We start from the raw sequence: 15,070 nt of genomic DNA, 5'->3' as shown, positions 1-15,070 counted from the left end.
AATCTACGGTAAGGCAGTTTAAGAGTAAAAAAACAAAACAAAACCCACACATTTAGTTCTTTTTGACTTGCTAATTTTGGGTTGCCCAGCACCTCATTTCCAGATATTTTAATGTAGGATCTGTAACTCCTTTTGCTTCTTCCACATTCCCTGAAGAGGCAACCCGGACTGCTCCCCAACTTTTTCATTGCACTGCCATCCAACGTGAGCTATACAGTGCAGAATTTAAAATCGAGATGGATTTAAATACCCGCAACTGTGCCAAACACCTGTTTCTTTTATGACAGCTTTCCGCGCCACATGGAGGAACACGGTGAAACCGTTTCTTCTCCATGTTCCCCCTGTTAAAAAAAAATAAATATATATATATATTTTTAAATTGCTCAGGAACACCAGAGAAACCGCAGATGACAATGCGGCTTGCAACAAAAATATTTTTCCATCTCCTCCTTTACATAATCACAATTTTTCACAAGGAGAGGGAAGAACAGATGGCCGATGACTTTGTATGTTATTAAAGCACGTGTACCCCGTTAGGTGTGATTGGAGTTCGACGCATGGGCCATAATTAATGTAGGATGCGGTTAAAATGCTTGGATTATGTTCTGTCCGCACCACAAGATTTGTTTTTGTTTGTTTTTTTAAAAAAAGAAAGCGCGAGATTTTTGCATCTTTTCTTGGCTTAAACCTGAATCCTAAAAACTAGCCCCGTTCTAAAAGATGCTCAGAGTAGGAATCAATTAAGTAAAAGTAAAGGTTCCACATCCAGTGGTGAAATCCAATTTTTTTTACTACCTGTTCTGTGGGTGTGGCTTGGTGGGCATGGCAGGGGAAGGATACTGCAAAATCCCCATTCCCACCCCACTCTTGGGCCAGCCAGAGTTGGTATTTGCAGGTCCTCCAAACTAATCAAAATTTCCACTACCAGTTCTCCGAACTGCTCAAAATTTCCACTACCAGTGGAACCTGTCAGAACCTGCTGGATTTCACCCCTGTTCCCCTCACACATACGTGCTACTCGTTCCAGACTCTAGGGGGCAGTGCTCATCTCCGTTTCAAAGCCAAAGAGCCAGCACTCTTAGCTTAGCAACTGACATTCTGGTCCCAGTTGTTATAAACCAAGGAGTAAACCTGTAGTAGTTTACAGCAAGGAAAGGTCCACCCAGATTCTACTGCTGGCAGTCGCTAGATAGGGAGGGTATACTTTTCTGCCATTTTTAATAGAGAATCGGTGAGTATGCATATACCTGATGTAAATAGAATTTACCTAAAGGAAAAGGTAAAGGTTCCCCTTGCACATAAGTGCTAGTCGTGAATAAAGGGTTCAAAACATTGCTAGGTTTTATTGCACGAGGGAATCTTTAAGAAGAATAAAAATGTTTCGGAGCTACAGCTACGCTTCAGCTGTATTAAGCGGCCAGGCTCCCGAGACTTGCAAGAATAATATTGATTTTGCTTCTGCATGGCTATTACAGCAGACTGAACATTTCCACACGAAGCTAGGAAAGAGATTAAGACACTGTCTAAGGCCGTGATGGTGAACCCATGGCACGCGTGGCACCGGTGGCACCGAGCCCTCTCTGCGGGCACATGAACCGTCGCCCAGCTGATTTTCAGGTCTCTGCCACGCATGTTCAGAGGGGCAGGGGGCATGCGGGAGACGCACATGCTTGCCCAGGGTATGGGGGGGGGTTTCACAGGCGCATGCCTGGGGGATGGGGGTCATGTGGGGGCGGGGTGCCCCCCCACGGCCCATTTTATTTAGTTATTTATTTATTTATTTTATTAGATTTCTATACCGCCCTACTCCCGAAGGACTCAGGGCGGTGCACAGCCATTTTGGGCCTAGAAGGCCTCCCTAAAGCCTCCTGGGACCAAAAACGGGCCACGGGGGGGGGTCGCCGCACCCCACCCACCCATGGCCCATTTTTGGTCCCAGGAGGCTGCAGGGAGGCCTTCTAGGCCCAAAACAGGGCAAGGGGGGTCACACGCGCATGCGTGGGGGGAAGCGCAGCGGGGTCGCGCGTGGAAGGGCGGGGGCACGAGCGCATGCGTGGGGGGCGGGACCCAGGGGTCATGCACGCATTGCATTATTCGGCACACAATGACAAAAAAGTTAGCCATCACTGGTCTAAGGCAAGGATAGGGAATCAACAGTCTTGTCAGCTGGCAGATCTAATTGGAGCGATGGATCTGAGATCCATACCTGGGGAATGGTATGCAGCTGTTGGGGATCTACGATCTCGTGATCCTTCCTCCCCCTAGGATCTGAAATAAAGAGATATTGGGGGCCGGGAAGAGATTAGTTTTCTCCCATTGCGGGCAAGATGTTACATGGCAAAGAGGAGAAACCGCGTTTTGGGAAGGGTAGACACTCAAAATACAAAGTATTTTGGGAAACACAAAGCTATCCATTCCTTTCTATCCCTTTTATGTTGTAGGCCGCCCAGAGAGGTTGGATACGAGATGGGTGGCAAATAAATTTCATAATAAATAAATAAATAAACTCAGTAGGTTAGTGAGTGTTGGGCGAGAGGGAATTGGATGTCTTCTCTTTCCCCTTTGGAGGTGCCAGGAGGAATTGGTTGCCGAAAGGAGATAGAAGCAAAATAGGAAGATAATTCTGTTTTTAGCTGCTGTTGACTCTCTCTCCATTCTGCCTCTTCATTTCTTCTTTCTCTCCCCTCTCTTCCTCTCTTCTGTCCCTTCCTCATCTTCTTTTCTCTTCCTGCCTCTTCCCCTCTCCATCTCTTCCTGTCTCCATCTTTCTCTCCTCTCTTCCTGTCTTTCTCATATCTTCCTCTTCTGTTCCTTCCTCCTCATCCTCTTTTCTCTTCCTGCCTCTTCCCCTCACCTCTTCCCCTCTCCATCTCTTCCTGTCAGTTCTTGTCTCTTCCTGTCCATCTTCCTCTCTCTTCCTGTCTTTCTCATATCTTCCTCTCTTCTGTTCCTTCCTCATCCTCTTTTCTCTTCCTGCCTCTTCCCCTCACCTCTTCTCCTCTCCATCTCTTCCTGTCAGTTCTTGTCTCTTCCTCTCCATCTTCCTCTCTTCCTGTCTTTCTCGTATCTTCCTCTCTTCTGTTCCTTCTTCTCATCCTCTTTTCTCTTCCTGCCTCTTCCCCTCCCCATCTCTTCATTCTTTTCCTCTCCATCTCTCTCTTCCTGTCTTTCTCATATCTTCCTCTTCTCATCCTCTTTTCTCTTCCTGCCTTTCCCTTACCTCTCTTCCCCTCTCCATCTCTTCCTCAGTTCTCATCTCTTCCTCTCTTCTCTTTTCCTCTTTCCATCTCTTTTCCTCCTCTCTTCCTTTCTCATCTTTTCCTCTCTTCTGTGACTGTCCCTTCTTCTCATCCTCTTTTCCCCTCTCCATCTCTTCCTGTCAGTTGTCGTCTCTTCCTCTCTTCTTTTCCTCTCCATCTTTCTCTCCTCTCCTTCTGTCTTTCTCCTCTCTTCCGTCCCTTCCTCTTCTTATCTTTTCTCTTCCTGCCTCTTCCCCTCATCTCTTCCTCAGTTCTCCTCTTCCTCTTCTGTCTTTTCCTCTCTTCATCTTTCTCTCTTCCTGTCTTTCTCGTATCTTCCTTTCTTCTGTCCCTTCCTCTTCTCATCCTCTTTTCTCTTCCTCTCACCTCTCTTCCCTTCTCCATCTCTTCCTGTCAGTTCTCGTCTCTTCCTTTCTTCTCTATCTCTCCTCTTCCTGTCTTTCTCATCTCTTCCTCTTTCCCCTCCTCTCCTCATCCTTTTCTCTTCCTGTCTCTTCCCCTCATCTCTCTTCCCCTCTCCATCTCTTCTTATCAGTTCTCTTCTGTCTCTTTTCTCTCTCCATCTTTCTTTCTCTCTCTCACACACACACAGCTTCAATATAAGCTATTTGCAACATAGCAGCATCAGGTAATGGAAGAATAAATTATCACTTATCCTTCCGAGCCAAGAACAGTTACTCACACATAAATTGTGTTGCAAACAGCCACAGAATGGCCTTTCCAGAATTCTCAGATTTAAGTCCAAGGATTTTATGCCTTCTCACGTTTTTTTTTTTTTTACTGGAAACGGGTTGTGTGTGATTGTGGCACTGTAAGACAATGGAACCGAATCTTAACTGCCCAAGGAATCCAGCTGCATGCAAACAAACCCAGGGTATTAAATGCCTTATCGTTCTCCTGTTGTTGTTTCTTTTGTTGGGGTGAAGTGTTTTGACAATTTATCGAGAAGGCAGGCTTGCTGAAGTGACAACCGGAGGGGTGGGAAACACAAACACACAGAAAAACACACACAAACACACACGAGCATGCAGGGGGTTAGCCACGAGCTTTAAATCTTTGCAGCCGTCTTGAGGAAGAGACAAAAACTGGGCTTCAAATTTTGCAGCCTCTCCAACAACAAAGCGAAGAAAACTTCAAGTGAAATCTGTGGTTCTTTATTAATAACACTTACAAACAAGTAGGTGGGTCTCCCCCCACTTACACAAAAAGGGATGTGAGGCCCTCTGCAAATACTGAGCAGAAAATATGAACTGACACCTTTTCAAGCAAATCCACTCAATTTCAGCAGGATGTACAGTAGTGGCCAAAATTGTGGAAACCTATTGGGGAAAGTGTATTTTTGAGGTTTGATGGCTAATAACACCACTTTTTTTTTGGCGTTTCAAGATAATCCTATTCCACTGCTGGAATGGCCCGGGAATAGCCCAGACCTTAACCCAATTGAAAATCTATGGAGCCGACTAAAGGAACTTGTTAGTCAAAAGTGACCCAGCAATAAAACCCAGTTAATAGAAGCCGTCCTTCAATCTTGGTTTCACATTAGAACAGCTGCAGAACTAAAAGACTTGGTTCACTCCATGGGAAGACGTTGTAAGGCCTTCATTCATGCTAAAGGTTACCCAACTAAGGATTAACTGATGTGGTGATCATTTTTGTATATCTCGTTTTTTTCTATGGTGACACTTTTTGTATATCTCATTTTTTCTACGTGTTTCACTTTTCTTCTTTATACTGTAACGGCTATTCTAATAGGAAATCCTTCATAAAAGTTATTGCATTACATTCTTAATTAAGTTATCTTTCCACTGGCATATAATGTCCCCCCAAAAAAAGTGGTGTTATTAGCTAGTTTTAGAAAATGCACTTTTCCCAAAAGGTTTCCACAATTTTGGCCACTACTGTATATGAGGAGGGAGGGAGGGAGGGAGAGGGAGAGAAAGAGAGAGAGAGAGAGAGAGAGAGTGAGATAGACACAGAAAGAGAGAGAGAGAGACAGAGAGGAAGACAGAGAAGGAAGGGAAGGGAAGGGAATGGAATGGAATGGAATGGAATGGAATGGAATGGAAGGAAAGGAAAGGAAGGGAAGGGAAGGGAAGGGAAGGGAAGGGAAGGGAAGGGAAGGGAAGGGAAGGGAAGGAGGAAAGGAAAGGAGGGAAGGGAAGGGAAAGGAAAGGAGGGAAGGGAAGGGAAGGGAAAGGAGGGAAGGGAAGGGAAGGAAAGGAAAGGAAGGGAAGGGAAGGGAAGGAGGAAAGGGAAGGGAAAGGAGAGAAAGGAAGAAAGGGAAGGGAAGGGAAGGAGGAAAGGGAAGGGAAAGGAAAGGAGGAAAGGAAAGGAAAGAAAGGAATGGAAGGAAAGGAAAGGAAAGGAAAGGAGGGAAGGGAAGGGAAGGGAAGGGAAGGGAAAGGAGGGAAAGGAAGAAAGGGAAGGGAAGGAGGAAAGGGAAGGGAAAGGGAAGGAAAGGAAAGGAAAGGAAAGGAAAGGAAAGGAAAGGAAAGGAAAGGAAAGGAAAGGAAAGGGCCCCACATACATACAGTATAAAAGCTGTATAAAGCATATGATTCAAAACCAAGCTACAGTTAAATGCACAGATTCTATCTTCTGCGAAGTGAAAAAAAAAACCCCACTTCAAATTAGCTGGCCCAAATTCCAGACCCCACCGTCTGTACAACCCCACTCTATTCCAGACTGTTGATTACGAGGACCGTTCTCTACAAAACAAATAAAGGACGATTTGTTTTAAATGTTAAAATGGCACAGCCGACAAAGCGTGCCTCACTGGAAAAAAAAAACCCAACATTGTCACTTGTGGGGTTTTCTTTCAAGGTCAATGGAACAACACAAGAGTCCGAATTTTATACGGGGCCAAGATAAAGCTATAGTTTTTTTTTTCCTTTTCCTTTTCCAATGCTCGAAGTGGTTAATACTGACAAGTATTTTTTTTTTTTAATATAAAAAAGAAGAAAAAAAATCAGTAGACGTGGTTACAGAAATAGAACATGTACTTCTGGAGTTATATAATATATGCCAAAAGCTGGATATAAATGGCTTGATGCAAAGATATGATTAATCACAGCTAACTGGATTGTCTCTGGTTTGACTCCCAGGCAGAAAACATATGGATGATCATAAACAAGGCTAACCTTTTTGCCATCGCGTGCCAGGAAGGGGGAGCGGGGCAGGGGAGGTTCATGCGTGTGTGTGCCCACCCCTATTCTATGCGCCCCGCCCCACACATGTGACCCCCCTCCCCCCTCCTGGCATGCGATGGCCCGGTAGGCCCGTTTTTCTTTCTCACCTGGCTCCAGATCCTCTCTATGCATCTGGGGAGGGCGAAAACAGCCTTCCCCATCCCTTCGGAGGCCCGAAATGGCCCGTTTCCCAACTTCCGGATGGACAGGAAGTGACATTTTTTGCTGTCCCCAGCCTCCAGAGACTCCCCACACACACACACCCGCCCTCCGGAGGCAGGAAACAGCCTGTTTCCCTACTTCTGGTGGGCCCAGAAGGCCCGAAAATCAGCTGGCCGGCGCATGCCTGCGCGCCGGAGCTAAGCTGGCATGCCAGGCGACATGGCTCCGCGTGACACCTGTGGCACGCGTGCCATAGGTTCGCCATCACGGCTCTTGTACAGGTAGTCCTCCACTTACGACAGTTTGTTTAGTGACCATTCGAAGTTACAACGGCACCGGAAAAGGCGACTTATGACCCATTTTTCGCACTTTACGGCCACTGCAGCAGCTCCATGGTCAGTCACGTGATCAAAATCCAGATGCTTGTCCACTGGTTCCGATTTACGACGGTCGTAAACTCCGCAGTCACATGATCTCCCTTTTGCAACCTTCTGACAAGCAAAGTCAATGAGGAAGCCAGTTCCACTTAACAATCGTGTTGCTAACTTTATTCACGGCAGGGATTCGCTTAACAGCTGTGGCGAAAGAAAGGGGGTCAAACGGGACAAAGCTCACTTAACAAAATGTCTCACTTAACAACAGAAATGCGGGTGTGTGTGCTCCAAATTCCGTAAGTCGAGAACCACCTGGATCTAAAGTCCCAAGTCTCCAGGTTGAGCTTCGTTTTCTGGTGAGTTCAGACGGAAGCCTTTTGTCCTCTTGCAGTTATGAAAACATACTGTGAAATGAACAATTATATGTCTCTCCTGAGAATACGGTTTGTTATTCTTTGTAAAAAAACCAAAACAAAACAAAACACCGAAGTTTCTAGTCCTTGGCGTTGAAAAGACATGCATTTGAAAAAGGCATATGGCAAAACAGCCCTTGTTTAATGCGTTAAAGACATATTGCTTCCCTTCAATGCCCAGTTCACCATTAATAGAATAACGGAATAATAAGAGTTGGAAGGGACCTTGGAGGTCTTCTAGTCTAACCCCTGCTCAAGCAAGAAACCCTATACCTGTGATGGCGAACCTATGGCATGCGTGCCACAGGTGGCACGCGGAGCCATATCGGTGGGCACACAAGCTCAGCTCCTTCAGGCCTTCTGGGCCCACCGGAAGTAGGGAAACACGTTGTTTCCTGCCTCCGGAGGGTCTCCAGGGGGGGAAAGGCCGTTTTTTCCTCCCCAGGCTTCTAGAGAGGCTCTGGAGCCTTGGGAGAGCAAAAAAACGGCCTTCCGGTCCCACCGGAAGTCGGCAAATGGACCGTTTCCGGCCTCCGGGGGTGTATGGACGGCCATTTCCACCCTCCCCTATTTCCTAGAGAGGCTCTGGAGCCTGGGGAGAGCAAAAAAACAGGCCTACTGGGCCCACCGTGCCATCGCGTGCCAAAAGCAGGGGGGGTCACGCGCGCATGCATGGGGGGCAAGGTGCATAGAATTATGGTGTGGGCACGCACCCGCGCGGCCCACCCACCCCCGTGCTCCTCCCGCTTTTGGCACACGATGGCAAAAAGGTTAGCCATCACTACCCTATACCATTCCTGACAAATGACTGTCCAACCTCTTCTTAAAAATCTTGGGGCATCCACAACTTCAGGAGGCAATTTGTCCCATTGATTAATTGTTCTAATCGTCACTAAATTTCTCCTTGGTTCTAGGTTGCTTCTCTCCTTGGTTAGTTTCCATCCGTTGCTTCTTGTCCTGCCCCCACATGGCAGTTTCTAAAATCCAAGGTTATCCGTCATTCAGGGCGCAGAATTCTGGGGTTTGTGGCACAGAAGGTGGGTACTGAGCTGTGCCAGGCTAGCTTATATACAACTGTCTTTCCAAAGCAGGAAGTTTAATATACATTTCCTAAATATTATAATGATGTAACATATATCGAAGGATGCAATAAGACGAGTATAAGGATGTATTCTAAAGGAATAATCAGAAATTTATCACAGGACGTGTTCAAGGAAGGCACAAGAGGCGGAGGGGAAGAAGAAATTCTCACCGACGTTACTACAGGACTGAAAAAAGGTGGCTTACAACCAGTCCTCGCATTTATGACCATTGCCGCCTCCCAGTCATGTGATCAAAATGTAGGCGCTTGGCAGCCAGCATGTAGCATCTTGGGGTCATGTGATTTTCATTTGCGACCTTCCCAGCCAGTTTCCGACAAGCAAAGACAATGGGGGAAAGCTGGATTCACTCAACGACCGCTTGAGTCACTTAACAACCGCAGCGATTCATTTAACAACCATGGCTAACAAAGTCATAAAATTGGGTGCACGGCTCCCTTAGTTAGAGTCGCTTAATGACTAAGATGATACACTGAACATCTGCAGCGATTTTCCCTTAGCCAAAAAAAAAAAAAAGACTCCGAATTCTGGCGCGACTCACTTAGCAACCTCCTCGCTTAGTGAGGACAATTCTGCTCTCCCAACAGCGGTCGTAACTCAAGAACAACCTGCATCTCATTTCCTTCTTTTAGGTGTGGAATCAAGGGAAGCTCAAATAAACATCCTCAAATTGTAAGACACGAGACTCCAAAGCAGTGTGTTGGCAAACCTTTTCGGCACCGAGCGCTGAAACGGGAGCAAGCACATGCATGGGGGAGCAACGGAAACTGGAAGAGCAGCTCCCCGCCATGTATGCGCCAAAGCACCAAAAACTGGAAGAACAGTTCCCCAAAGTGCATGTGCATGCTGGGAAGCTAAACTTCCGGTTTCCGGCGTGCTGATCTTCCGGTTTCTGATGCACATGCATGTGCAAAGACCAGCTGGCCGGAAACCAGAAGCTCAGCTTCCTGGCGCGGATATGCAGAGTTTGGCATGTGAAGACCAGCTGGCTGGCGCGCATGGAACTCGGAAGAGCAACAGGTGACAGCTGGTGTGCCCAGAGAGATGGCTGTGTGTGCCACTTCCGTCACGTGGGCCATAGGTTCCCAATCACTGCTCCAAAGACTTCAAAGTTAAGACTTCCCTAGGAAAAACTGGGCTTCAAGGAATGAAACTCAGGTGAGTGATAAATTCTTCTTCAAAAGACAATTCCTGGTGACACTGCAGGTAGATTAAAAAAAAAAATCCTGAGTCCAAATCCTTTTCAAATAGCAACCATCGGGGAGGACAAGATGTTATATACCAAACGGAGACATCTTCTGTGTATCCTATGATATGTCCGCCTACACTGTTTTCCACAGAAGGACTGTCAGCTCCAGAATTATCTACACAACAACACAGCCCTACTTTTCCAATTGCCATCTCTCGTTCCTTCTCTGCTTTCAGTCAGATTTCGCTTCTGTTTCCCAAAGCAGATGTTTCTGAGGGGTCCTTGGTGCTCTCTTGGAGCTTGGGTTGCTTTCTTGCAGACGTCCATTACCCATATTAGGTAACATCATCAGTGCTAGTAGGCAGTCGGGTTTGCTCTCTGTTTATATACAATTATAAAAAAGAGCCTGAGTGGCGTAGGAGGCTAATGCCTCCTAAAGGCAGCATTTAACATCCAGCTGTCTGCAATTACTGCGAGTTCAATTCTCCCCAGGCTCAAGGTTGACTCAGCCTTCCATCCTTTCTAAGGTGGGTAAATTGAGGACCCAGTTTGTGGGGGCAATAAGCTGACTTTGTATAAATATACAAAAGTATGAAGGCTATTGCTTAGCGCATTGTAAGCCGCCCTGAGTCTCCGGAGAAGGGCGGCATATAAATCAAATTAAAAAAAAAAAAATTAGTTTGCCCTATCAATTATTGTATATAAAGAGAGCGAACCCCATTCCCTTCTAGCACTGATGATGTTAACTCGTTGGGTAGTGAAACGCCTGCAAATAACCAAGCTCAGAGAGCAAGCACCAACGACCCTACAGATCTCCTTCCTCCCTCCTCTCTACAAACCCCACTCCCTTCTAACACTGATGATGTTACCTAGTTGGGTAGTGAAATGTCTGCGAACAACCAACCAAGCTGAGAGAGCAAGCACCAATGACCCCACGGACCTCCTCCTCTTCTTCTTCCTCCTCCTCCTCCTCCTCTCTACAAACCCCACTTCCTTCTAATACTGACGATGCTATCCAGGGTGGATAAAAATCGATGGGTTTTTTTAAAAATAAATAAATAAAAAAAATGGATTCTTAAATTTTAAATCAGATTTTTTTTTATTTTTATCAAATTTATTTTAATAAAATGCTTTTGGAGTAAAATCTATCTAGTTTTCTATTTAAAATACATTAATTTAATTTATTCGGCATGAAATGGAGGTTAGTTATGTAGTATGAAGCTGTATATTCTGCAATATTGGGGACTGTTGGTGAGTCAACAGCAGGTTAGCCATTGCGGGCAGGGATGACAGTTGCTCTTTAAAAATTATGATTTAAATCGAGTTGATTTAAGGAGCCTTGGTGGCGCAGCGGACTAAAGTGCTGTTAAAGTAGCACTTAGCTGCCAGCTGCCTGCAATTACTGCGAGTTCAAATCTCACCAGGCTCACGGTTAAGCAATAGCCTTCATCCTTTTGTATATTTATACAAAGTCAGCTTATTGCCCCCACAAACTGGGTCCTCATTTAACCTACCTTAGAAAGGATGGAAGGCTGAGTCAACCTTGAGCCTGGTGAGATTCGAACTTACAGTAATTGCAGACAGCTGGTGTTAATCACAATGCTTTTAATCTGCTGAGCTACCAGGCCCGTTGATATTATCCTAAGGAACTGCAAGAAGTCCAAATCCGAGACCAAAGTCCATTCCTACCGGGCAGAGAACTCTTATAATAAAAAGATTCCAATCGCTGGCAGCACGTGAAAAGGAGGAAGACGGAACACGCTGTCTTACTTTTGAGCTCTGTTGAGTGTCAATTATTAAACCCGATGCCGTAATTAACCATCCGAGCTGCCAATTCTGCTTTAACAATCAAGTCATTCATTCTGTCAAGTCCCAGAAACCTGGAGAAAGTTTCACAACAACAGCAGGTGTGTTAAGGCAGACGGTTACTTGCCAAGGAGGAGAAACGATACTGGAACAATCAACCAACTAACCAACCCACCCAAAATAAATCTGGATCCATTCTTTTTTCTCCCTACAGAATAACAAGAGTTGAAAGGGAACTTGGAGGTCTTCTAGTCCAACCCCCTGCTCGAGCGCTGCTGTCTGGGGGATTCTGGGAGTTGAAGTCCACCCATCTTCAAGCCGCCAAGGTTGAGAAACACTGCTCTATACCATTCCGAACAAAGTGGCAGTCCAGTCTCTTCTTAAAAGCCTCCAGTGATGGAGCACCCGCTCCAATTTATCGAAGTTTATATTAATTTACCCAGATAATTATAGAACATAGAATAATAAAGTTGGAAGGGATCTTAGATGTCTTCTAATCCAACCCCCCCCCCCCCGCTTAAGTAGGAGACCCTGTATCCCATTCCAGACAAGGGGGTCTCCAGTCTTGTTTTTAAAAACCTCCAACCACAATTTCTGGAGGCAAGATGTTCCACTGGTTAATTGTTCTGTTAGGAAATTTCTCCTTATTCTAGGTTAATTTCCGTCCATTGTTTCTTGTCTTGTCTTCTGGAGCTTTGGAGAATAGCTTGACTCCCTCTTAACAGAGTAGAACAGAATAAGAGTTGGAAGGGATCTTGGAGAACTTCTAGTCCAACCTCCTGCTCAAGGAGAAGACGGCCCTATACAATTTCAGACAAATGGCTGTCCAATCGCTTCTTAAAAGCTTGCAGTGATGGGAGCATCCACAACTTCTAGAGGCAAGTCGTTCTACTGGTTAATTGTTCTCACTGTCAGGAAATTTCTCCTTAGTTCCAGGTTGCTTCTCTCCTTGATTAGTTTCCACCCATTATTTCTTGTCTTTCCTTCTGGTGCTTTGGAGAATAGCTTGACTCCCTCTTCTTTGGGGCAGCCCCTGAGATATTGGAACACTGCTATTGTTAGGATATGGTTTGAGCCTAACAAGTTGTCCAGGCAATATATGTGTTCTGTGACTTTAATATGAATATGTATTGTGTGACTTTAAAGTTTTACTGCTGATTCATTGTAATGCTGAGTCATGCTGCAATTAGATAATCACCGGTTGTAAATGTATTTAAGAAAGGTACTGTAAAGTATTCAGTTGATGATAAGCTACCAGTGTGTGGAGTTGCTATCATTGTGCTATCATCGTTGGATGGATCTGCTACCATCGTGGTTTGTGAACCAGAGTGAGTTTGTTATTCTAACCAACTACTGTTTGTGTGGTAAGAAGATTTTTGTATCACTGGACTGATTTAACTGGCAAAGACTTGGATTGATTTAAAGACTATGAGATTGTTTTTTCACTATAAACTAAACTTTTGATAAACCAGTTTGCACATCTCTTATTCATTGCTCTCAACATTTCTCTGTGCTCTACACTCTGCTGGTTGGTAAGACAACAACAATATCCTTAACAGCTATCATGTCTCCCCTAGTCCTTATTTTCATTAAACTAGACATACCCAGTTCCTGCAACCCTTCTTCCTATGTTTTAGCCTCCAGCTCCCTTATTATCTTTGTTGCACTTTTCTGCACTCTTTCCAGAGTCTCCACATCTTTTCTATAATATGGTGTGACCAAAACGGGATGCCGTATTCTAAGTGTGGTCTTACTAAGGCTTTATACAGCGGTACGAATACTTCACGTGATCTTGGAAGTATTAGTACTGGAACAGAAGCTGCCTTCAGAAGTTGTGGGAGCTTCATCCCTGGAAGCTTTCAAGAAGAGACTGGGCTGCCATCTGTCAGAAATGGTGCAGGATCTCCTGCTTTTGGGCGGGGGGTTTCCACTAGATGACCTACAAGATACCTTCCAACTCTGTTAATCTGAACCTAAGATGATCAAAGGACTGGAGGCTAAAACATACGATGAATGGTTGCAGGAACTGGGCATGGCTGGTCTAGTGAAGAGAAGGACCAGGGGAGACAGGATAGCAGTCTTCCAATATTTGAGGGGCTGCCACAGAGAGGAGGGGAGATCAAGCTATTGTCCAAAGCACCTGAAGCCCAGAAGAAGAATAATGGATGGAAACTGACCAAGGAGAGATTCAACCTGGAAATAAGAAGGAATTTTCTGACAGTGAGAGCAATCAACTAATGGAACAAAGAAGTTGCCTTCAGAAGTTGTGGGAGCTTCATCACTGGAAGTTTTCAAGAAGAGACTGGACTGCCATCTGTTAGAAATGGTGCAGGATCTCCTGCTTGGGTGGGGGGTTGGACTAGATGACCCACAAGGTCCCTTCCAACTCTGTTAATCTCTCTCTCTCTCTGTGTGTTATTTGCTAGCCATTATCCAGAACTATGCCTCTTTTTAAAAAAGTAGCAGGCATCTGTAGCTTTCCCTTCCTCCAGGCGTTAATAATTCCTAAACGCTTTCTCATTACTCCCTCACCCTCCATTACCACTGTCAGAGGGTGGATTTACTTAAAATTACCACCTCCTCCCATTGTTTCTAAAAATGGCGCTTTCTGCATAATGCAGCGTGTGTCAACCTGATTATCAAGCAGGGGAAAAACCGCTCTGCAACCTTTCTCGTTTTCGAGATTTCTGGCCCGTTCTATAGTTTCTTGAAGGTTCGAGAAAGAATAGGGGGAAAAGGTAAGGAGAAAAATCTCAAAAAAGCCAACCGTTCAGACGTACAGACTGTTAGCTTGTCCTCCCAGTCTCAAAAGAGACCATTTCACGCCACTGCTGAGCGATTTGCTCTAAAGATAGTTCTCAACCTACAGCCATTATTCGTTTAGTGACCAAAATGACAAGGCTACTGCAGAAAAAGGCCGATGACCAGTTTGCTCACTTAAGGACCGTTGCAACATCCTGGGGGGACGGGGGGGGGGGGTCAACGTGATCAAACTTCAGATGCTTGGCAAAAGGACTCATATTTATGACGGCTGCAACATTCCCCCGGGGGTCATGGGATCAAAATTCGGACGCTTGGCAAACTGACTCGTATTTATGACGGTTGCTGTGTCCCGGGGGGGGGTCATGCAAACCCCTTTTGCGACCTTCTGACAAGCAAAATGGATGGGCGAGCCCGATTTGCCGAACCACCGTGTTCCTAATTTAACATCTGCAGAGATTCACTTAACAACGGTTATCGAGGCAGGTCGGAAAAGGGGGCAAAACTCACTGAACGACAGCCTTGTTTAGCAGTGGAAATTTCGGACTCCCTTTGCGGTCGTTAAGTAGGGCTTTACCTGCATTAGCAAATGAACCTGGAATCGCAACTTACGTGGATTAAGAGCAGGGGTGGGCTTCAAAATTTTTAGCAAGGGGTTCTCTGCCTGGTTGCTGGGTGGGCGTGGCCATGGTGGGCGTGGCCCAGTCGGCCTCCTGCACCATGGCGGGGGGGGGGCATTTTTGCCCTCCCCAAGCTCCAGAGGCTTTTCTCGAGCCTCCGGGAGGGTGAAAACGTCCTCCCCAGGCTCCAGAGGCCCT

The sequence above is a fragment of the Pantherophis guttatus genome, chromosome 17, assembly GCF_059756535.1.
Source record: "Pantherophis guttatus breed Tessera chromosome 17, ASM5975653v1, whole genome shotgun sequence".
Classification (NCBI taxonomy): Eukaryota; Metazoa; Chordata; class Lepidosauria; order Squamata; family Colubridae; genus Pantherophis; species Pantherophis guttatus.
Note: the sequence above shows the minus strand (reverse complement) of the source record.